Below are 26,984 nucleotides of genomic sequence, written 5' to 3' on the forward strand. Positions count from 1 at the left end.
AATTGTTAGCAAACATGCGTGGAAGCCTTGTGGACTTTAGATTCCCGTGCTAATAGTTGGGCATACCTTGAGAAACAATACAAGCGAATTTACTTGGTATTAAATTTTATATCTTGCAATGTCATCTTGCCTCCATTTAACAACGTGCGACAAAACGAAATATGCAAAAAGGGAAATTTATGGGTTGTGTACCACAATACATTTGCATGCACGCTTTTGTAGTGTCGTACATCTTCCATAAGCATGTTTTACATAATTCAGCACATTTAGTCAGGAGCAGAGACCACTATTTGAGAGAAAACCTGACTACTCCACTCACTCTGCATCCGATTATCGTCTACAACTTCATGAGGGTGAAGATTATCAACTACAAAGGAAGTTGATTCATGGATCTATAACCCATGTCATCTTGTATTACAATTTTATTCAATCTTTCATGTTTTATTTCATCTTGATATTGTAGGCTACGTTGTGTCTACAAACCATAGCTTTGAGTTGTTCAGGTGTTTTTAGGAAAGTTTCGTAAGTGTTTTGTGTTATACAAATTAAAAAGCCCTGGACTAGTAGGTTTCTACGTTTATGTTTACAAATGCAATATAATTCAAAAAACTTAAGAAACTTAAAATGACATGTAGCATAATCGCTCCAAGCTTGACCATCATTCATATAAAATGTGCTAAATCCATATGCAAACTACAAAGTCCATTAACTTAATGAAAAGATTAACGTCAAGATATCTGCCATCAACCACGTAGTCTTTTATTAGTGCTGGTTATTCCCATGTTTTACCATTACAACCAGGAAACCCGGCATGCATACTAAAAGCCAGCATAGTTGACTGAGTTCTTTAAAATTCATGAATCATAGCATTACATCAACCATGAAAGCATTATACAACTACGTGACATTTAAAGAAATTATTCCTTTCATATATCACAAGTCCATTGCTTACAATATCTTGGATTGGCACACCGCCTCTTAACATGCACATACCACGAGATCATTATGACCTAGTGGCTTACTCATCCGCACTCATCTCGATACTATCATTGATGAATGAGTGACTTTCATTCCCATAACATACCCTAGTAATAGTTAAAGTAGCAAGCCACAAAGAAATCCCATACCAAATCATTCATTACCAAAACTTGCCTCTTTTGGTTTATCCGAACATCATCATACCAAGATTTAACAATGCAAATACTTATAAAAGCGTTACCTTTATTTCATAGAAAAACATCATACCAACATCACGGTTATAAGCCGAAAATGTTTCCTTTCTTATAATCGTTGAATGTCTTAAAAAAACAAACATTGAATTGAAAGCATTACTATGTATACGCACCACCTCATAGTAGGTAAAGTGTATCTATAACTCAACTGTCTCTTAATATTTCACTCTGCATCCGATTATCGTCTGCAACTTCATGAGGGTGAAGTAATCGTTGTCATTTTACATTCTATATTAGGAGGCTCGAGTCGAATATGATTCGAGTGGATCTGGATCGGCTCGAGTCGAGTCGGCAAGGGACACGAGTCCCGTTTGAGTTGAGTGGATGAAGTATGAGTTCGACTCGAGTGGAATTGTAAACTCGATCCAAAGCCTTGACACGAGTGGACTTAAGATCGACTTGAACTACATTAACTCGAGCGGACTCGAGCGGTTTGAGAAAACGGCTCGAGTGAGGTCGAGCCGATTGGAAGAGGAATGGACTCGACTCGAAGTTGGGACTCGGCTCAAACAAAAAGGACAATGGTCAACTCGACTGGATGCATGGTTGGCTCGAGTCAAGCAAAGAGGTGAAGGGTTCGGCTCGATTGAATGGCAAGAGGGATGGTTCAACTATAAACCAAACCCAAGCACCAACTTCTATCGTACAACTCCAACCTTCTTCTTCCCGTCGCGGCTGCCGGAATAGATGAACGGCGGAGGCCGGCTGTGGCAGGTGTTAAGGAAGGAGGAGAGGGGTTGATGGTATAAATATGGTGAGGGAAAGGGATTTTTAGGTAAATAATAATAATAATAATAATAATAATAATAATAATAATAATAATAAAGGATTAACATAAAAATATAAACCAAACTTAAAGCCTGACTCGTTTAAGAACCCGACTTACTACGAACTCGACACGGACCCAACTCAAGTAAAACATGAACCGAACACGAGAACCGCCTCGTTTAGGAATCAAAGCCCGAATGTTCGTTTAGAAACCGTTAAAGCTCGTTAAAGAATTATAATAATGAGGTTAAGGTTTAATAAACTAATAAATGAAGCTAAAGTTTATTAAACTAATATAATCGATTGGATAAGGTTTTACGGGTGGTTTAGTTAACGTAAAGGATAACTCCGTTAACTTTTGAATGTAAAATAATTAAAAATAGAGGATTAATACATGCAATTTAATAAACTGTTAGTCGAGCTCAACTGAAGAAAGGAATTACAATTAACTCTGAGCGGACCCGACTACAGGTGAGTTCTAGCCCCTTTTCCGTGTTACGTTTTTTGGGGCTGTGTGCATACTTGTAAGACCCCGAAACCTGGGAATCCCACAGTTGGTCATCATATCCAAAAATTCATAAAAATTTAAAACCAAACAATTCGTTTTTATTTAAAACAAGTTCAGAGTAAATAACAACGGAAAAAGTGTAATTATTTAAAGAAAATCCCAAATATGGGTACAAGTGTCCAAAAATCAAATATAAATATAATATCCGTTTTATTGGAAATCCTCGACTAGAAATGCCTTCAACCTTCCGAGTAGTCCCCGGCACGTCCAAGCGATAACCTCCAATCCTTAACCTGAAAATCAATCTAACATACACACAAAGTCAGCTTGAGCTGAGTGAGTTCAAGTTTTAATAATAGACATTTAAATAAATCATTCCAAGGGTTTAAATGTAAAACGAGATTATAAAACATTCCAAGAGTTTAAATATAAAAACGGGATTATAAAAATTCCAAGAGTTTAAATATAAAAACGGGATTATAAAACATTCCAAGAGTTTAAATATAAAAACGGGATTATAAAACATTCCAAGAGTTTAAAATATAATACGGGATACGAACAGTTAGGCCATCATCAACACTAAGTATTCGTACTTAGACATCTATATACATCCATATATTTATATCCCTATAAATACCGTCCAAATAATAACATCATGGTCGAGCACACGTACAACCCAAACACGTAACATCTCATCCAAGTAATAACATCAGGGTCGAGCATACGTAAAACCCAAACACGTAACATCCGATCATGCCACAAGAGCCTCCCCCTCACGGGCTTTTCAGGACCCGCCAGAAGATTTAAGAACCTGAGTCATATAGTTTGGCCCGGCCAAGATCACCATCCATCCGTATGCAAACACAAAGTAGGTATACACAACATCAGTAGTCGAAACGACTACAACATCGCCAAATATAGGCCAAACAATAATTTATATATATATATATATATATATATATACATACATACATACATACTATAACATTCCAAAGCCAACTATATACTAGCAAGCCTATATAAAATAGTTTAAACGTTTCATCAGGAAAAATCGTTTAATACTAGGAATTAATACTAGGCCTAATAGCAACCTCGAGCCTAGACCACAAGTAATTTTAAAACCCGAGTAATATATTTGACCCGCCAAAATGATGATCACGCCACACGGGCCTCTCCACCACGGGATTTGAAAACCCGAGTAATATATTTGACCCGGCCGTGATTACCATACACACACACATCAATAAGCCCACTCACATCATTCTTAGTCACGAGGAACTAAATATCATCACACAACCGTAGGCTATAAGGTAACACATACTCATACATACATACATACCTCCATACATTCATACATACATACATATATATATATCATCCCAAGACATTCCAAATTACAAGTAAGCCTATGGGCCATAAGGTAATATATATTAATCAGTCCAATACATGAACTAAGTAAATAGGTCTACTCGTATTCAATTACTACCAATCATATTAACATTATCGAGTCTAGACCATATTCAGGTATATAACTTTAAGGAATATAAGACCATAAACGAGTCTACAATATCCTAAGGCATAAAATATAGTTCACAAATAGTTTCATAAATGCACAAATATGAATAAGGCTATGTAATACCATCCGAATAGTTGTAACGAGTAAAATCGTGTAAAATTGTATTACGGTGTGCATGCTAGCCCAAAACTTGAAAAGAGTAAAAAGGGCATCATGAACTCACCTGAAATCGATCGAACACCTGCAACGAGCTAGGAAATCCCTAAGTGCACACTCACAAGTAAGGGCCTGTAAATAGTACACAACGCGTTACTAAACTAGACCGTAAGAACACTCTTGCCCAATGGGCCGTTCAAGCCCAACACTTTGGCCCAAGCCCAACACTTGGCCCAAAGCCCAACACATTGGCCCAAGGCCCAACACTTGGCCCAAGGCCCAACCCATACCCAATTACTTTACCTCAGCCCCTAAAACCTTTCAACTAACCAAATCCACCGGTTAAGCCTAAAACGAACTTATCGATTAATAACGAGTAAAACGTGTAGATTTTAGCATGCGAAGATGCATTTAATTACATAGGATAACCTTGGAAATAAATTATTAAATATTTACCAGACTTTAATAAATTTTTTAGGTTTATAAAAATATTTTTTTTATATTTTTCTATTGGACACAAAAATTATAAAAATTCCTCCAACACAGCAAGGTACGTGCAGCTATTTCAGTGCGCAACAAAATAGTTTTATTTTTATAAAATTCATTACCAAACCAAATTAAACGATTCCAATTGGGTTTGGTTCCTAACTCAAAATACTAACTTCCAGCAGTGAAACCAACCAATTTGGACCTGTCGAAAAAAGGTTATGACGTTGGGAAGACAGACCAGAATCCGTCATCCAGCATCAGCTTTGACACTCGATTTTATAAATTCATAAAAACCATTCAAATCTCGTCCAAAAATTACGTATTATGCCTTTCTGGAAACTAGACTCAAAGTAGAACATCATAGAATCAAGAATCGATCAAAAACAATGGATTATCATCGCGTTACAGACCCTACAATAAACATATACGAATCTGTCAATAAACTGTTATCATCAAAACTCAACCTTAACGACCAATAAGCGCATTAATATGATCAATTAAGGTGTAAAAGACATGGGGAATCATAAAACCGACCTTGAATTGAAGTTTTCACGGCTGAAACTTGGCTGGGCAGAATATAAACGAGCAGGGGGGTCTTGAGGCCGATCGGCTGCTGAGAATAGAGTTAGGGTTAGGGTTTTTCTTTTTTAATATTATGATATAAAATAAATTACACTCTAGTCCCTCCAGTATGAAGTGTGTAGCAACTTGTGTGGAAAGTCAATTAATTCAACTTACGGGTATAACAAGGAGGTCCCCGAAGTAAGCCGATTCAAACCCGATAAATATACAAACTCTACATCGAGCATGCCGATAAACGAAAATGTCGGGTGCTACATTCTAATATAATACTTTAAGTCGTAAGAGGGGATGTTTTGGGAAAAAGGATGGACAAACGGACTTTTAAAACGTATTACAAGGCTCTAAATTAGAAAGATGAAACCCTGACTTTTTGACAAACATTTATTTAATGATCGAGCCGATTAACGAAATTTACGGGCGTTACAATACTACGACGTGTTAGATTAATACACTTACCTTAAATGGTAAGTGTATATTAGGCACAATTTTGTATGTATGTGAACGTTATTGAATGATTAGTTAGTATGCCCGTAGTTATAATTAATTATATTATAATTAACGGATAAAGGTAAGAAACGAACGAATGTATGATTGTATGGTTGAACGGTTAATGAAGGTTGCAGACCCTAATAATATCTACGAAGAATAGAGGGTTGCGGACCCTAATAATATCTGCGAAGAATAGAGGGTTGCGGACCCTATTAATATCTGCGAAGAATAGAGGGTTGCGGACCCTAATAATATCTGAGGGTTGCGGACCCTAATAATATCTGCGAAGAATAAAGGGTTGGGGACCCTAATAATATCTGCGAAGGTTATAGGGCGAAAGGCTCTTTAAAATATAGAAGGGACACGTATGTATTAATTAAAGAAAGTCAGATAAAGTATGGAAGATTGTATGTATGTATGTATGTATGTATGTATGTATGTATGTATGTATGTATGTATGTATGAATGTTAGAAGAACAGGTAACTAATTAATACGTATCCTCGGACGCGTATTAATAAGTAAGTGGATGCAATGTATGTTAGTTAACTAGAACTCACTCAGCGTAGCTGACTTTTAGTATGCACGTAGGTGACTAGAACGAGGCAGGTTGCTTAGAGGGGGACACGTGGCGAATAAAGGAAGACTGGCATCGAAGAAACGAAGAGTCACGTGTTATTTAAATTTAATATTTAAGACTTATGTTATTTCCGTTTAAGACAAAGTATTTAAGTTATGTAAGAATGGTTGACTTTTATTCCGTGAAATGTTTTAATTAACTATGATTTTCCGAATTATGTGAATGAGTAAATCATACCAGCGTGAAAGTAGGGTTCCCAGGAACAAGGCCTTACAATAATAATTATCAGTTTGTCATTATCAATATGTGCCATTGATTAATGTAATCAATGGTCTAGTTTATTTATCACTCTCGCACTAATATAACTTATCGCCTTATTCATCATCACAAACACACACACACACATATATATATGTATGTATGTATGATATATGAGAAAAGGTTAAATTAAAACACCTATTTTTTAAGTTTTTACAACTTGTATAAGGTACATCTCATATAGTATGTAAGACAGGGACAAATATGCCAATTAGAAAACATACATAGAAATAGTTATAACATTGTCCCCTCAACTTTACTCAACTTTTGTAAATTTTGGAAATTCATCTTAACCCACATATTCCTTTAATTTTAGTTGTAAACTAACTTCCCACCAATGATTTTTCAACGACCATAACATTTTCATGCGCTAATATTTAATAAAAAAAATTGCGCTATAAAGATGAGCACTATATTATCTTTAATTTGGGTATAGTATTGCTATAATTTTTCTTTCAATTAAAAAAATTAACATGTTACGTATGGATGTTCACAATTCAGTTTTAACGGTTTCTATGTTAAACCGTGAGCCAAACAGTTGATTCGATTTCTTTTCAATGAAAACGGAGACTGAACTGTTGAATATTTAAACTGAATCGCTACTAATAGTTTGGTTTCACACATTGAGCTTAAATAATAAGTTTACCGTCCGGTCCGGTTTTATATGGCCGATTTTCGGTATAAACCATAAACAAGACCGTTTGCTATGGTTTGAACACCGGCTGACCAAAAATGATGATTGGTTTAAACATTTTAAAGGTTTCAAATAAACTTTGAACATCCATAATTGTTACATAATTAATAGGATTTTTGTTCCCCGTCACATCACACGAACACATGTCTAGTGATATTAATACAATAGAGGTTAAACAACACTTAAAATTCCATTGCGTACAAATTAAATTAACTCACTAATACAAAAGAAGAAGGTAATAATGAATTACATATTAACAATATTTCAACATAAAGCAACTTGTATTTATTTCAAAATAAAAAAAATAATTAAACGAAATAACATACAAATAATGAATTAAAGTTCATCATATTATTCGCCATTTCATAAGCTCCATGTCATTGTAGATCTTCTAAACCTAAAAGCCATAAACAAAGGTTATAATTTGCCATTAAAATGAATATTATAAAATACATAAACAAATTAGCATAAACAAAATGTTTAGTGTTTGGAGGCTTTTCGTCAATACCTTATTTAAGACCTTGTTAATGAAGTCCATCATATCTAACATAAGTTGATCGGATTCTGGCAACTCCGAGAAGAGAAAAAACTCATGAAATGTGTTTGGGTAGTGGTAGTACCTTATATGTCGGTCCAGGAGGGTATTAAACCCAGCCGCGACCACCATTGTCGCGGGAAAATCCATTTTGGATATGTCCACGGCATTGGGCCCGGTAACATTGATGATAGGATGGTCTCGGTTGAAGGGTTCACCTAGGGGCATGAACACGTTCCAAAACCAATCGGTCCGCTTCATTGTCACGAGAGGTACTGATCCATCCATCCGTATTTCAGAATCTGTTCGCTCCTCCCCGCCGAGAAACGGTTGGATCGCCACTAGCCCAATTACCTACAAGCCATCATACTGTTCATCAGTAATCATGCGGGTGGTATTTGTTGTTGGATCTTGGTGTAAGTGATTTGTTAATTTGAATATTCTTCATTTAATTATTTGTCTTTTATCTAATTAACTAATTTCTTTTAATTGCTTCTAGCGATACTTCAATTTACAAGAGATAGAGCAAGATCCACAAAAAAATCTGTTAAGGGGTGGCATTGACTTTGTGATCTCAAAGCGATATAGAGATCGAAAAAGCAAAGCAAAAGGCCATTATACGGCTGTGGGTGGAAAGGCTAATATAGACTTAACAAAGAGCAAACCCCCCACGGAGATGAGTGACGAAAACTGGAAGAAATCTATCAATCTTTTCCAGACCGTGTCACATGAAAACTGGTCGTTAGTCAACACAGCAAACCGACAAAAGCAGCAATACACAAACAGGGGGGGGGGGAGGGCATCCTATAGCAGCTACGGCTACAAAAATGTAATGATTTATATTTTTACACACACATACAAAAATTATATACATATATATATATTTATTGTCTGCATATTAATATTTAATGTTATACGGCGCCTGAACGAGCTCCAAGTTTTTAAGAAAGCTCATTGTCGACGGGATGGCACTTTTGATAGTGAGGTGGCGGAGCGTCAATATGTATGTATTTATTAAAGTATATTTTTCACATATATTTATTAAAGTATATTTTTCAAATATATTAATCATATTTTGTGTTGTTATAAAATATAGAATGAATTAAGGAGAGAGATCGAGGAGCAAACTGAGCCTAATAGCGAAGGTGAATTTGAAGAAACTGATGAGCCGATTTCAAATGCGGTCGGAATATTTGAAAAGGTGTTGGGTCGTCGACGCGGGTGTACGAGAGGTATCGGGCCTAAACCTTCTATAGCCGCATCTTCGAGTGTCGCGGATCAATATGATAAGGAGCCGACATCACAACCATTCTTTACACCAGTAAAAATATATATATATATATATATATATATATATATATATATATATATATATTTATTTTGGTAATTTGGTTTAGGTAATTTTGACCCATACATGTTAGTAATTAATTATTCTTTTTACTTATAGGCTCAACTAGATCGAATTTTTAGCGACCCGGAGTTTCTAGCTCGTATGTCACAACATAATGCTTCGTCCTCATCGAACAAGGTATCAAGGAATCATGATGACCTATTCGACCAAGACGACATGGATGAGGAAGAGTGAGAGTGTAGGTTCCCAGCCGGATCTACACGGAATATCTCGTTCTACGTAGGTGCGGAATCCCTACGTAAGACGATACGAGCGTAGAAGACGATACACGATAACACGATTAAACACACGTTACAATAAACAAAGACACGTTGTATTGCAACTGGAAACACGTGATTCACTGATCACCGATTACACAAACTCAATAACTCGTAAACTGAAAACTAACTCTGATCCATAAACTCAGCCGTAACCTAACAGCTTATAAAGCACGACAACTTCGCCTAGCATGTTTAGGCGAAGTTGTTCCTAACTTCACTTGTTCCACAAGTTAGCCTATAACAAGCTAACTTGTGAGAACTTCGCTTAATACAAAACACAAATCCAACTAACTCGATTACAGACACTATATACTGAACTACTGACATCATGTACCAACTGACTCCCCCTTGGCAGTAGCTTCATATCTCTATCTTCAAGCACGTGTCTTGTAATCTTCAACAATCTTGTATCTTCATCTTTAAGTATGAACTCCTTCTCGTACACAAACCGAAACTATTCTTTGATATTTCTTCGCTTCTTCTTTCCAAGCAGGAATATAAAATATCTTCTTCTCATTCAGCACCTGCAGATCGGCTTGAGACAAGTTCACTAGATGCATTGGATCATACACTCTCAGCAGCTCTTGTTCATCTTCATCCTCCATTACTGCCTCAGCTGTTTCACAATCAACATACCACCACTTCAGATCTTTGAGCACATCCTTGGGCATTTGTTTCATCGGCACTTCATTTAGACACCGGATCGGCTTATACTTCATGATCATCCAAGGCTTGCCATCTGCTCTCATTCCTCTATCTTTGTCTTCAATAAGTTTTCCCTTTTGTGGTTTCAACAGCTCGAACTTCTTTTCCTTTATACTTTCCTTCCATACTATCTTCCCAATGACTTTAGCCATGTTATCATCACTTCTGTTTATCAACCCCAATCTGGCTAAGTCCTTCACTTCACACTCAGGCAATGTATTCAACGATCTCAACAGCCTCTTGAAGTACTGAACACCATCATACCTTTTAATCACAAAGAGCCTCAAATGCTCATCATATAACCAACATATAATCCCCTTTTTCGATTCAGCATAACCTCTAATGTTGTAACTTTTCTTGAACATAGTAGGGACCGCCGGTTTCTTCGTTTTTACAAACCACTGAGCGTAGCCTTCTTTCCATCTTGGCTGCTCTTCCCATTCAGTCTCATCACTTCCCATATCTTGACTCATATCTGCCTTATCAGCATCCAGAATCTCATGCTCAACATTCTCCTCTACAATCTCTCCCTCTTCAATCTCACTATCAATAACAATCTCTGCACCAATCTTCTCTATCTCTTCAACCGGTAATACATCATCATCACCTATAAACTCATCATCCATCATCTCCTCATCCACGACCACCACATCATCACCCGAACTGCCAGCTGCACTTGTTGACTCGCCCTGAGATGTGGAAGTCCCAAGAGCTTGTTCAGTTCTTGGCAACTCTCCACCTGCACCTTTCGATGCATTGGGATCATCGTCTCGATCATTACGCCTCTTAGTCCTCAGCTCATCACCCTTACAGCTCGTCTCCCCCTGAGATGCCAAGAACTGTTTCAAAGCATCAATTATTTTTCCATGTTCGATCAGCAGGGACGACTGTATCTGATTCTCCACAACGAGGCGCTTAATAGCATGGGTCTGGATAAGATTTACCCTTGATTGTTCTGCCACGACCCTTTCAAGCGCTGCTATTCGTTCCGAGTCAGATAAGGTTGCATCGAAATCAAACCTCAGATGTGATATATCTTGAGTGTACTGAGGAGGGATTTCCAAGGTAACCGGGACCTCAGAAGTAGGCGTAAACGTAACCGTAGGTGGTATCGTAACCGACAACCCTGCAGTAGCTACAACCGTCGACTCAATAAATCTTGCCACGACCTCCGTTGGAGTAAGAGTTGGAGGTGGCAAGGATACAATCTCCGGAGTCAATAGCTGGAATGAAGTGGGTGGGAGGCCGAATGAAGATGAGGTAGCCACCACGGGAACGTCCGTTGCGCTTGGCCTTGTAACTGGCAAAGATGAAGGGACTATAGTCATACCGGACAGTGCGGGTGGAGTGAAACGTATCACTCTTGAGCTCTCACCAGCTCCCAAACCTGCACCTGTCCTCTCCCTTCTTGATCTACGAACCAACTGATGAACTTCTTCCTCAAAATCTGAATCACTGTCATCATCGGCTCTCTTTCTTTTCCCATGAATTCTTTCCTGTGTTACTAAAATCCGTCTCGCTTCAGCCACATCTTCATCTGAAGAATCTGAATCAGCCACCGTTGTAGCTGCCCTAGTGACATTCACACTAGAAACCCATTAAACCGAGACTTGCACATTCTCTTCAGGATCAACCCGCTCCATATCAAAGAATCCTTGACCGCCAAACTCTGCATCAAGGTCTACATTCTCCTCCGGTGACACAACAGGAGCAGCAGGTATAGCTTGAGGTGCTCCAGCCTGTTGTGGTTGAGGATCCCGAAACTCGTCCCCACGAGCTGGAATATACTCTGGGTTGATCAAGTACCCGAATAATGGAGTATGTCGAGGACGGAGCTCAGGTTTGCTCCTCGCACTGGATGATCTGCACTGAGCGAAGATCCTTTTACTTACACTTTCCACATATCTGATTGGGCGGCGTTGAGGTAGCGTGGGAGCAACATGATTCAAGATCATTTGGAGGAATCTTGGATACATGAGAAATCTCTCACGCGCCACCGCTCGTCTTTGACGATCTATCTCGTAGAATACCATCTGACTAAAGCTGTAACGCTTATTGTAAGTCAGTGCAGTCATCGCCGACTGCATGGTCGCGCCCATACCATCTGTACCAGCCTTTCTCCTAGATATGCACATAATCATCACGTGCATGAGAAAGCGCCACTGGTCTAGCAAGAACCCCTTGCGTCTCTGAGTATCCCCCAACGGACCAGAATATCCCATTCTCAGAAACGTACCATCTCGGAATGGAGCTACAAAGTCGGTAGGATCGTCTCTCGTTTCATCTCCAAACCGCAAAGCCACCCTGATCTGTTCAGATGAGAGCTGTACTATCTGATTGTTGACCGTTGCACCCATAACCGGGGGCTCGACTCGACAGTCATATTCCACTGTCTGCCAGAAATCTTCCATGTTTGGCAAAGATTTCGGCAGTGTTGTGGTAATCGCGTGGAATATACGCGAGCGGAGTAGGAACGTGATGATCTCGCGGAAATCATCAACACCGCTCGCATCCGGGTCCAAGGTGATGTACATGTTATGCCCCGGGAAAAATTGTCGGTTATTGTCTCCACCTTCATCACCACCTGCACCGCCTGCTCCAGCTACAGCTGCCATTTCTGCAACAAACAAACTAAGTTAGAGAATCGTCGAGGCAAATCACAAGTTCGCCTTTTACCATGAGCGAAGTTATGATTTATTCTGTATAGGCGAAGTTAGAGGTGGGGCGAAGTTGGGAACAACTTCGCCTCAACTTGAACTTCGCCTAATAAATATTAAATAAAAAGGGCCAGGCGAAGTTAATGATAACTTCGCCTAACCACAACTTCGCCTCATATACTGTTACATAATTAAATATCAGGCGAAGCTAAACCTTAGGCGAAGTTGAGGATAACTTCGCCTAAACTGTAACTTCGCCGAATATGAATCGGCGACAGATTAGACTTTCAAATGAACTGATTTGGATCAATTTGGAGAATGTTCGGTGATAAACACATGATATTATGAAGATCTAGACGATCACTATGATTACGACCACGTAATAACAAGTTTGAAAATCGGGTGGTGAGGTTTCGAAAGACCGAGGTCACGAAACGGGTCAAAATACACTTTGATTTACATCAATGACAGTGAACATTCGATACAATAACCCTACACACCTTTAATCGGAGTTGAAATCGAGAAAAAATTAACACAGAGGATTCGATTCAATAAGTTCGCTTAGGGTTACGGAAGTAAGTTCGCTGGTTTATGAAAATAATAAACAGTTTGACCTTAGAAATCCTTTATATAGGGTCAAGGTTATACAGGCGAAGTTATGGATAACTTCGCCTATTGCAGGCGAAGTTATAGATAAGTTCGCCTGTAATAAACTTTACAAAACAAACCCCTATAATTTGAACAATTTGCAATTAAGTTTTAAAACATCCTTTAAAGAATTAAATGATACAATCAAGACCAAGTAACCAGGTATAAAATCATACAACTACATAAGTAGAAAAACTTTTTAAAAATAAAGTACACGGGATCAAATTTCAGTCTCGACAGGGACTACCACGTTTTAGAAAATATCCGAACAGGAATCATACTAATTACGTGACTGTCACATAGATCCATGTTCAGCTGTATTATGACATAAAGAAACAGGTTGTAAGCAGGTAAATAACTTAAAATGGTTTTCATCGTTTCTGTGATACGAATTAGGTTCAATTAAGCTCAAAACTTAAATGGGCAACAACTCAGAGGTTATGATGCCTCCTATCTATTCTCAAAGCGTATTTGGCTTTCCCCAAGTCACCCCGAGTTGACCTCGACCCGTAGTGTCTGATTAAGTAGTATGTACTCTTCGATCTTTAGACTCTTCTTCCCGTTGTCTTTCTTGCATCTTGATTGAGAAGTATTAACATTATTAACTCTAGAATGTCTCAATAACACAATTTTTATTTTTTATTTTTTTTAAATAAATATTTACACAACTTTAGAGTAGGAAACAACTGCAAGTCCCGAATCTGGATCACTGCAGTTTCTTGACACGCTGTCTTCATGGGAATCATAACACTCACGGGCTCGTGTATGACTGGGTAATCGCTTTTCTGCCTATCATTCGGAAAGATATATATGGAGACATGCACAACTCATAAGAAGTTTCCACGTAAAATCGAGTAGATTTAGTTAGTATCACTTCTACTTTTACGCACCACAAAAAGCTACCATGACATACAATGACTGTTCTAATGTCTTTTAGGCCTAATAACTTCACTAGTTAAGCACACAGAATCAATATATCTATCACTTTCCAAGGTTGGATCAATTTTCTGATAAACATAGTAAAGGAACTTCTTACGAAGTAGTAGACTTGAAAAATAATTTCATCTCCCAAAAAAAATTTTAACTTCTATCGCCCCGATCAAGTCGAAGTCTTCAGGTAAACGGCTATCCTGAAGATCCTATGGATCAGCTGGACCGACCACATATGAGTATGTGTCCTTCTAACTAAGTATGAACGACTAATTTTCAGCGAAAGAATTTAAAAACACATCATAAACCGCCCCGGTCACTTTCAGTCATCTAGTTAATGGCTATCCTCATATTCTACAAGTGGAGATGAGGACCAAACATATCCAAAGATATGTCCTTCAAACTGAGGCAACCGACATAATTCTAAGCGATAGTGACGTTTTTTTTTAAACAAAAATGAAAAACACTGTTACTCGGGATTGATCATCCCATTCAGCTCAACAAGGTTTTGAAAACGAGTTTTGTCAAATGCTTTAGTAAACAAATCAGCGAAATTATCTAACGTATCAACCTTTTCGAGCACAATCAATTTCTTCTCAGCACAATCCCGTATAAAATGATGACGGATGTCAATGTGTTTAGTTTTGCTATGCTTTACGGGATTGTTAGTTACTGAGATAGCAGCAGTGTTATCAATGCAAATAGGAGTATGAGTGAAATTTAGACCATAATCGCGCAATTGCTGTTGTATCCAAAGAACCTGGGAGCAGCAGTTCGATGCTGCCATGTATTCTGCTTCACAGGTTGAAATGGCGACTGAGGTCTGCTTCTTGCACTGTCATGACACTAATCTGCCTCCAAGAAACTGACATCCACCTTTTGTTGACTTCCGACTCTGATTGCATCCTCCATAATCAGAATCTGTGTAGGCGACCAACTCCAAGTCTCCTCCTCTCGTGTACCACAACCCCAGCTTAGGCTTGCCTTTGAGATATCGCAATATCCTCTTCACACCCTTCAAGTGAGATTCCTTTGGGTTTGCCTGAAAGCGTGCACAAAGACAAACTGCAAACATAATATCAGGTCTAGAAGTAGTTAAGTAAATTAAAGAACCTATGATTGCCCGATATTGGGTGGGGTCCACATCTGCATCACTGTCTGAATCAGCACCCAGTTTATGGTTGACGCAAACTGGAGTATCAAATGGAGTGCTGTCCTCCATCTTGAAGCGTTTGAGAATGTCATGGACTAAGTATGATGAATGAACATCCCATCTTTCTTCTGATCAACCTGCAGTCCTAAAAAGAAAGTTAGTTCACCCATAGCACTCATTTCAAAACTTTGTTTCATGATGTCTTCAAACTCCTGACACATGGCGACTTTTGATGCAGCGAAGATGATGTCGTCCACATAGACTTGAACCAGAAGAAAGTCTCTTCCATTTCTCTTAACGAACAGTGTACTATCTATCCTTCCCCTTTCAAATTCATTCTCAAGCAAGTAATCGGATAAAGTTGAGTACCAGGCACGAGGGCCTGATGTAGCCCATATAGCGCTTTACTTAGCTTGTACACATGATCAGGAAAGTCTGGGTCAGTAAAACCCGGAGGTTGCTCAACGTACACTACCTCATCGACTTTACCGTTAAGAAACGCACTTTTCACGTCTAACTGGAACACCTTCATCTCTTTGTGTGCAGCAAATGCCAAAAACAATCGAATCGCTTCTAGTCTCGCCACAAGAGCTAACACTTCATTGTAGTCGATCCGCTCTTGCTGATTAAAACCTTTTACAACCAGCCTCGCCTTGTTCCTGATAATAATCCCTTTTTCATCTCTCTTGCATTTGAAAACCCATTTGGTGCCAATCGCATGCACATTCTTCGGTTTTGCAACCAAATTCCATACCTCCATTTTCTTGAACTGGGCTAACTCTTCTTGCATGGCTTCGAACCACGAGCTGTCCTTGAGAGCCATTTGATAGTTCTTTGGTTCAATCTGGCTGATGAAGCAGGTGTACAAGCATTCGTTGATTATGCACGTATCTTTAATGCTTGTGTAAACACAGGTGTGCTCATTCAAGCTTTGTCTTGTTTGTACACCGTCGGACAGATCACTTATCACGTTCTCCAAAGGGTGATTTTTGTGAACTCTCGTAGTCGGAACCGAACTGACTTGCAGATTGTCTTCCAAGTTCGAAGGTAGCTCATCAATGGGTGATTGTTGTTGAGAGTGAAACGGATTGAAGAATTCCTCTTCTGTAGAGGCAGCAGGGGTATCGACAGCATTTGACGAGGAAGGTTGACATTCATCATACTGCGGTCATTGCACAAAATTGTCTTCCTCATCATAAAGCATCTTCGTAGCAATCCTCTCATCTACTTCTGCACAATCCAAGTAAAGAATGTTAAAAGATTTAAAAAGCCTATCATAGTCGAAAACCCCAGCGGGTCCCGTGCTTGGTTTTGGTGATTTGTAACTTGTGATATCAGTGTTACACACCACCTCAACCTTGCTGGTCGATGTATTAAAGACTCGTCTGTTGGGAGTCCCAACAACATATCCGATTAAAATACCTTCGTCGGCTATTTCACCAAATTTAGAATTTGTCTTTAATATCGAACACGGGGACCCAAATGGTTCGAGACCACTCAAGTTGGGCTTTCTCCCATGCATAAGTTCATAACATGTTTTATTCAATCTTTTAACAGTTAACACTCTATTAAGGATATAACAGGCTGTTGCAACAGCTTCAGCCCAGAACACCACAGGAAGTTTCGAATCAGCCAGCATGGTTCTGGCTCCTTCAATTAACGTTCTGTTCTTCCTCTTAGCTACCCCATTTTGTTGCGGAGTATACGGGGCGCTGTACTGGTGGTCTATCCCTTTCTGTAAGCAGAAGATCTCCATCTGATAGTTTTTGAACTCTGTCCCATTGTCACTCCTGATGTATTTAACCTTTTTCCCCATAATATTCTCAACCTTGGTAATCAAATTTATTACCATCTGAATAGTTTCATCCTTTGACTTCAGGAAATATACACAAGAATATCGAGAGAAATCATCAGTTATCACCAAGCAGTATGATGTTCCACCTAGGCTTTTTACATTCACGGGACCGAAGAGATCCATGTGAAGTAGGTCTAGGGTACTGACGATTGAATTAACATTCTTGGTGTGTTGGGATTTCTTGTGTTGCTTTCCCTTTCTGCACGATAAGCATTGGTCTTCAAAGTTGAAATTCTTCAAGGGAACACCCAGTACCAGCCCATTCTTGACAATGTAGTTCATTTTCCGAAGATGAATATGCCCCATTCTTCGATGCCATAACTCGGACTCCGATTCAGTTGCTTTTGACAGAAGACAAGATTCTTCTGTTGCCATCTCAGTCGACCTCATGTCCATAACATACGTATTCTTTTCTCTTGGAGCCCTCATTACTATCCAATCCTCTGGTATCTTGAAACCAGGATACAGTACGATCGCTTCATTCTTGGTAAAGTGCACAGTGTAATCTTTGTCACAGATCTGCGATACACTCAGCAGATTATGCTTCAGTTCTTCAACGAAATTCACTTTCTTAACGTCATTTTACCATTAGTCACCGTCCCAATTCCATTAATCCTTCCACCGCTCTCTCCAGCAAAACTTACTCTTCCTCCCTGAACAGGTTTCCATTCGTGTAACAAATTCTTGTTACCCGTCATGTGCCGGGAACAGCCGCTATCCACAACCCATAGATTGTTTGCAGCCCTGTTCAACTGTTCCTGCATGATTAAAGCAAAGGATTAAAATCTGGGGACCCAAGACCTATTGGTCTTGGGTCGATACATCCCGTACTTTGGCTGTCCAAAGTTAGTATTAGTATGATTTCTGTAAGTCCTAAAAGGATACCTTCTTGTAGATTGACTATGAGGCCATCCAAACCTTCATGAATTAAATGAATTATTACTAATGGTTTGGTTGTTAACAGGGAAAACCTGTGATCGATTTCTTTGAAAACCTGGATTAGTCCAATGTCTGAACTTTGATGAGTTTTCATTTTTACCATTATAGTGGTTACTGTTAGTTCTATTCTCAGTTTTCGAAGGCCTCATACCTCTGAATCTCTGCTTCAGAGGGCAATCAGCAATCAGGTGTCCTATTTGATTGCATCTGAAACAACTCATGTGTTCAACTTTCATCTCAATAGTTGTTTTAGATGTTGAGGCTGCATTACTACCCATTTGTCTAACATATGGTGGGACATACGGGTTTAGTGGAGAATTCTTTTCAGTTGGTTTATTTTCCTCTCCACGTTTTAGTAACACTTCCTCTACTTTTGTCTCACTCGACTCGGATGTCTTGTCCGAATTTGATGAGACAGGACTAGGAACAGAAATCTTAACACTCGAAACAGGCTTACTCGTTTCGCCTTTACTAACTTCTGGATCTTTAATAGTAACCTTAACCGGAACTGTCTGACCAATTTCAACATCAACAGATTTCTGATTACTAGGATCATAAGTATAGCTATGATTATAAGGTGGTGGAACTTCATGATATCCAATTCCTCCCCTTTTAACTGGGGAACTTTGATCACTAACGAGGTGATCAAGTATAGTGGAGGAATTTCTAAATTGCTCAAGTTTTTTGTTTAGTACCACCACTTTCACCTGGTGATCAGCTATCTGTTTATCCCTTTCAGCTATTAGCTTGGTTTTCTCTTCTAACACTTCATAGCTAAGATCAATTACATGTATTTTTTCAGCTAGACTAGCTTTAAGACTTCTGATATCTTTCTCACTAGCTTTTATTTTTACCTTGTAACTATTTTCTCTTGCTTTAGTGTAATGATGATCTTCTTTTAATATTTTAAATTGAGCATCCAAACTAACAAACTGATCAGTTATAGTTGTCAATTGTTCAGACAGATTTTCACATTTCGTACAAGGGAGTTTAGTACTTACCTCGGAGAGTTGGTCTGTCACTTCTGCCATGTAAGCTTGATTTTCTCAAGTCAGTTTCTCACTTCCTGCAGTTTCGATGTTCGCCAAATTGGCCTGTTCGAACACTTCCTCAACATGCAGATTCCAGTTGTACTCCCCGTTCTGTCTGGATATCATCGCCCTATTCTCACTACTTCCTCCACTCTGTTGTGTAGACCTGTCCTGACTGCGTTCAACTCTGTCATTTGTGCATTCCTTAGCAAAGTGGCCATTCTGTTGACAGTTGTAACACCGCACCTTTGACTTATCAAAACCTGGTCTCTCACCAACAAACTTTCTACATGTCTTCTTCATAAACCTCTTAACCCTTCTTACAATCATAGCCATCTGCCACTGCAGATCCATCTCTTCCAGATCATCAGCATCGATCTGATCATAGTCTTCGTCTAAAGTTGCAGGGTCAACAATCTTACCTTTAATGTAATTTTCGTACGAAGCAATGAAAGATGCATAGAGAGCAAACTGCTGTTCAGCAGATTTAACACTCATGGGCATCTTAGAGTAGTTGTTGTTAGGAGCACTTGAGGAAAAACTACCCTTGGTTGCTTGAGGTTTAGAAGCATTTGATCCACCAGCTACAAAACACACATCACCATTCATGTTGAGAGATACATAACCTTCATGTGTTGAGTTAGCGCCCGAGTCTCCCTTTGAGTAGTAAGCAGATGATTCAGACTTCGAACTTGAACTTGAATTAACTTTCGCACCATACATTCCCGGATCCTGAACCTGATCAGTTGGTGTCTCTTTTTGAACCATGTTAAGTTCAAAAGTTCGTAGTTTGTTGACTGCGGTTTCTAAGTCATAGTCGGCAAACTCTTTATCTTCTCTCATCAAGACAGTGTACATCTCCCATTTTGGTGGGAGAGCATCAAGAAGCTTTTCAACGATCTCATCTTCTTTGTAAGCAATGGAATAATTGCTGAGTTCGGTCATCAGATGATAATATCTCGTGATGATATCATCAAGTGATTCATTCTTCAGATACTTGAACACCGAGAATTGGGTTTTGAGTAGTTTAATCTTGGATGCATGAATCCCCACATTACCCTCAAATCAGTTTTCAAGCGCTTCCCATAGCTCTCTGGCGGTTTTATACTTCCTGAAGTTGTGAAGAATCTCTTGTGGAAGTGCCATTGTAATCGCAGCATGAGCTTTGCTTTCAGCCTCATACATCTTCTTTTCTTCCTCTTACATCTTGTTGTATTTCTTAATCTGTTCACGACCCTCATACAAAGCAGTTGGTGGAATGTATCCATCTTGAATGCACACCCACATCTTAACATCTTGGTATTTAACATATTGCTCAAACCGATCTTTCCACGCCACGAAATCGGTACCCTTAAGCATCTTTGGTGCCTTAGTAGCTGAACCCGCTTCCACTTCCATCTTCACCAGTTCCGTAATATTTATCGAAGTCATCTTTTATGAAACGAAAACACAAAGAAACTCGAAAAATAAAAATTTTATTCTTAACAGTACTGTAGGCGAAGTTGTGGATAACTTCGCTTAAGTCTTAACTTCGCTTGAATTCTTAACTTCGCTCCCTTTTTAAATTTTCCTGAATCGGCGAAGTTGTAGATAACTTCGCTTAAGTTAAGCGAACTTGTGAGGTAGGCGAAGTTGTAGATAACTTCGCTTAACCTTATATCTTCGCCTAAACCCTACAAACAGTAGCGGCAACTTCGCCTGATGAACACGATGATTTTGCAGGTTTGATTTCTGGATTTTGCGAGGTATGCGAAGGTGTAATGGTTTGTTTATGATGGTGGGAGGTGAGTAGGACACAAAAACTCGGTAAACTCGTCCCGCGAATAGTCGAACGGAACGATTTCCACACCCGCGTGATAATCCCGAACCACACAATCATGAGCAAATGCTCTGATACCAATTGTAGGTTCCCAACCGGATCTACACGGAATATCTCGTTCTACGTAGGTGCGGAATCCCTACGTAAGACGATACGAGCGTAGAAGACGATACACGATAACACGATTAAACACACGTTACAATAAACAAAGACACGTTGTATTGCAACTGGAAACACGTGATTCACTGATCACCGATTACACAAACTCAATAACTCGTAAACTGAAAACTATCTCTGATCCATAAACTCAGCCGTAACCTAACAGCTTATAAAGCACGACAACTTCGCCTGGCGAAGTTGTCCCTAACTTCGCTTGTTCCACAAGTTCGCCTATAACAAGCGAACTTGTGAGAACTTCGCTTAATACAAAACACAAATCCAACTAACTCGATTACAGACACTATATACTGAACTACTGACATCATGTACCAACAGAGAGTATTTTGGACGATGTTTTATCTAGACGATTGTTATGTTTAATACTGTTGTTTTCGTGTTTTATCTTATTAGACGATGTTTTATGTTTATGATATATATGCGTATGAAATTTTTTGGATTTGTGTTGTTTTGAAAATCTGGAAATTATCATGAAATGTAGGAGAACGGGTCAGGAAAGGAACCAAAAATAGAGCAGTGCTGGACAGCATGCCTGCTACTATTAGCGGCGACATGTGACTATTAGCGGCGACACATGTCGCGGCTAAAACCCTGTATATTAGCGGCGAAATATATTATTAGCGGCGACAAAGTATTAGCGGCAACCGTGACTTATTAGCGGCGACTTGTGACTATTAGCGACAAGCTATTAGCGGCGATTTTGGTAGCTATTAGCGGCGACATGTGTCACCACTAATACGCAGTTTTCTTGTAGTGAATCACGAAAGAGGATGGTTAGAGATCATGGTCTAGTTGAATTATTTCTGTCAAATTAAATAAACTTTCACCTATTATTGGATTTAGTAATGTTTTTCAAATGACGATACTATATTTCAACTTGTGCTCGGCTTTCAACTATGATAGGTTCTTTAAAAACCTAGTATTCAACTTTGTTATATTAAAAGTGACAAATTGCACTTGGGCAATTGCCAAGAAAGATAGGTCACGACTAGTTGCATACAAAACTTTTGTGTAAATAACTAATAATGCCTTTACAGTTATTAAGTGCGTAATATAAAGGCCTGTTGGCTTCCAATATTTAGCAATTTGAGTTATTTTGTCCAATATTAAATATAAATAGCTGTTACATGAAATATCTAAAAATGTTAAATGTTTATGTGTTCTCATACTCGTTAATTCATATGAATTATAATCAAGAACGAGTGTTAAAACAAGAATATTATCCTTGCTCAGTTCCCTAAGTCAGCTTCATTCGCTTGCATGCTCAATTTATTCATTGGTGTCTTGTTTTTGCAAGCAAAAAATATCCTATATCAAACCCATTCCACTAAGCTGAATTAGGTAACTGTTTCTAACTATTTTGTTTTATTTATAATATGGGTGGTTATTTTTGTTGCATCTTCTTCCCTTTCACATATGAAATGGATGTTCTTTTCGCTAGCAACAAATTAGTAATGTTCAAATGGTTGGTTGGGACATGCAGGGCTGGTTCAAGGAGTTACTTCAAAATAGGAGTTGACCCTTTTGAAAATAGTAAAACTCTACCAAGAAAGTTTAGCCCGCACCACATTTGCACTTGAGAAATACTCCACTACCTCCTTTTCATGCTCGAGCCCTGCCATTTTGGCAAAATGAATAAATAAATAAATAAGCCCACACACTCTCGAATACCACTAGGACATAGCCCATTGTCTTTTGCTCACATTAATCTGATAGCGGCAAAACAATTGATTCACATAATTAAGCAAACTCGTTAAAGTAATCCCACAGCCAAAGTTGTCGCTTAAACCCCAAAACTTAGATGAAAAATGTGTTATGCTATAACTATATCCTTGCGGTAACTATATATCTATGCGATACATATACCGTCCGACACAATACATTGCATGAACTATATCAATTCAACTACTACCATGCATGTGATTACTTAATAACATGCGAAGACTTACTTCAGTTTTTGAGAAACCATAATTCAATTTGTTACGGGTGCTCGAACCGTTTAGTCTTGTAAATAAATTAGCATCGTTACTATATTCCACACACCTCGATTATCAATCCTTTGTGGTCCTATGCAAAACCGTTAATAAAGCTTTTTAGTCGACAAGTACCTTATACCGAACCGAACCAAACCAAACCTTGTGGTTGAGATTCGATGATGTTTGGAATTAACATAAACCTTTGATATAGTTAATCTTTGCCAAACATAATCCTTAACTCTTTACTAATGAGTTTGGATACAAGAAGGGTGTTTCTAGTTTTCCTCTGAGTTTCTCTTTCTACTCTTTCTCCATAGCTTGTAGAACCGTTTTTGTTCTAACAAAGGAGATGAGGTTGGGGTTGATTATTAGTAAAGTATTAGGATAGTTCCACATTACCCCTTTAACTACCAAATCTCATTATTTTCTTTATATTTAATATAAATCAGTTGCCTCAATTAAATACTTAAAGTTTATCAAATGAAATCTCGGGATGTTACGGTTGCACACATTCATGTGATAATGATATGTAATATAAATATATACGTAAATCCTAAATATTGTCAATTATGTTAACCGGTTGTTTCAACAAATTTGTTGGAGTAAATAACTAAATGTGCCATTTATATATTCGCATAACTGGATGGTTTTAGCCAAGAGTCAAAGCGGAACAAAGGTATTGCAAAATGTGTATAATCATACGGAGCTTATCTGGAATCTATCCAAAAGAAACATGCAAAAAACCAAATTTATGAGCTTTGAGTTGTTTGGGTGCTTACAACCTAGTTTTCCAAGTGTTTTGAGTATGCGAATTAAAACCCGTCAAATTGATTTATTGGAATATACGTTTTAATTTTTGAACATAGAAGTTAGAAATAATTACAACACATATATAAAATCAAATATATTCAATTTTCTTGTGATTTTAATATTTTTAAAATCAGAATAATAAATGAATTCGTTCTTAATTGTTTGTATTCAAGCTGGATTGTTCACACACACATATGAATGCCAAAAAACATAATAAAACAAAATAAAAAAACCAGCACGTAAATAATACTAATACAATGGAGGATTAAAGTGCGTTTATAATTCAGTTACGTACAATATACATTAACTCAAATGCACAGAAGAAGAAGGTAAATATGATACTACATATTTACAAATATTTTAGCATAAAAGCTACTTGTGTTTATTTAAAAAATGAAAAGATAATCGGAGGAAATAACATACAAATGAATAAAAGTTCATAATATTATTAGTCTTTTCATAAACCCCATGTCAATGTAAATCTTCTAAACCTGAAAGCAAGCAATATACAAAGGATAATTGAGCATGTGAAATGAATATTATGAAATACATGAACAAATTAACGGAAACAAAATATTTAGTGTTTGGAGGCTTTTCGTCAATACCTTATTTAAGACCTTGTTAATGAAGTCCTTCATATCTAACATAAGTTGATCGGATTCTGGCAACTCCGAGAAGAGAAAGAACTCATGAAATGTGTTTGGGTAGTCAATCAAGTACGCTTCCTTCCCGGACTTCTTGAGCCACTGGTAGTACCTTATATGTCGGTCCCGGAGGGTATCAAACCCAGCCGCGACCACCATTGTCGCGGGAAAATCCATTTTGGATATGTCCACGGCATTGGGCCCGGTAACATTGATGATAGGATGGTCTCGGTTGAAGGGTTCACCTAGGGGCATGAACGCGTTCCAAAACCAATAGGTCCGCTTCATTGTCACGAGAGGTACTGATCCATCCATCCGTATTTCAGAATCTGTTCGCTCCTCCCCGCCGAGAAACGGTTGGATCGCCACTAGCCCAATTACCTACAAGCCATCATACTGTTCATCAGCAATCATGTGGGTGGTATTTGTTGTTGGATTTTAGATCACTCATTTCTTCTTAATTTCTTACAAAATACAACTTACGTGTGTACGATGCTTCAATTAGAAAGATACGAAGTTGTTGATTTTTCAAACTAGGAAATTAGATATGTTTATATACGGATAATAATGCATGAATCCAGTAGCATATGTATACATATATATAGTTAAGTCGTACCTGGAGTTGCTGGAATTTGAATTGGGAGGCTCTTAGAGTCACATGATGAGCTAGGTGTCCGCCAGCGCTATCACCGACGATAAAGCACCGTGAAATGCTGGCATTCTCCGGCAGCCATTTTGACCGGTTATCTTCATTGTCCAGAAATTTCAGCACATCAAACCCATCGTCATGTTGGGAAGGGTGTCGGTTCTCTGGTGCAAGACGGTAGTCGACAGAAACAACAATGGCACGCAATTCGCTCGCGAACTTGCGGCCCACATAGTCTAATATCGCCACATCCGGGGAGAGGAAAATATATCCACCGCCGTGAAAGTACACCATCACCGGGAGATCTTCTTCAGCGTATTGCGTGGGGACAAATACACGGAACCAGAGATTGCGAGTTGGATCCACCATGACATCGTGTGTCTTGACACCGTTGACGGGTATGGACAATGCCGGGATCTGAAAGTCCACGAGATTGAGAAGACCGCGGGGCACCGTGCCGTCATCCCGGAGAAGTGGGTCGATTGCAAGGTCTATTGCCGATAGTACAATTCGTGTTCTCAAGGGCAAGGATAGCTGAGATTTCGGAGTTTCCGCTGCTGCTGATGATTCCATAATTAATTGAAAGACTTTTGTGATCAGAGAGGTACGTATTCAAAATTCAGGTTGTGTGACAAATGCTAAACACATCAACTCTATTTATACTGCAAAATATGCGACGTTATATCACACCATCTTTGATTATTTCAATATTTCAGTCAAATGAAACCTTCACCTGCATGTTCACACCAAAAAGGTTGGTCATGGTCAGGGTCTAGTTGAATTAAAAAATTCATCTTCAGTCAATAACTAATGTCTATTACAACTTTTTAGTTTTGTCAAAAATAAAAGGCTCTATTCATGATTATCCCCTTCGTTAACTTGTTTTATATTGAATGTTTGTCCGTCACTTTTTATTTCAGATAAGCCGTCACTTTTTTAAAAAACTTTCAACGTTTTAGTTTTACAAATGGCAAACATTTTGTACTAAATAAATGAAAATTAATATTGACAAATGTAGATGGGCAACTGTCACGAAAGAGGATGGTTGGAAACCATGGCCAAGTTGAATTATTTCTTTCAAATTACATAAACTTTCACCAAATATTGTCTTCAGTAGTGTTTTTCAAATGACGATAATATATTTCAACTTGGCGCTCGGCTTTCAACTATGATGGGTTCTTTTAAATTAAACCTAGTATTCAACTTCTGATATATGTATAAGTGACAAATCACATTTTGGCAATTGCCAAGAAAGATAGGTCATAACTAGTTGCTTACAAAGCTCTTGTGCCAATAACTAATAATGCCGTTACGGTTATTAAATAATATAAAGGCTAGTTGGATTCCAATATTTAACAAATTGAGTTATTTTGTCCAATGTTAAATATAGGTAAAAATGTTAAATGTTCTTGTATTCCCTTAATTTTCAATTCATATGTAAAAATAGCATGCTGATTT

General features: G+C 38.3%; 1 pseudogene; it reads right to left on the reverse strand.

The window, feature by feature from the left end:
• Nucleotides 1-24,721: 24,721 nt before the first annotated feature.
• LOC143534853 (putative carboxylesterase 18 pseudogene) lies at nucleotides 24,722-26,099 on the reverse strand (annotated as a pseudogene).
• Between the last annotated feature and the right edge of the window lie 885 nt (nucleotides 26,100-26,984).

The sequence above is a fragment of the Bidens hawaiensis genome, unplaced genomic scaffold, assembly GCF_021521415.1.
Source record: "Bidens hawaiensis isolate Kalapana, Puna unplaced genomic scaffold, B.hawaiensis_p1.1 tig00000760_1, whole genome shotgun sequence".
Classification (NCBI taxonomy): Eukaryota; Viridiplantae; Streptophyta; class Magnoliopsida; order Asterales; family Asteraceae; genus Bidens; species Bidens hawaiensis.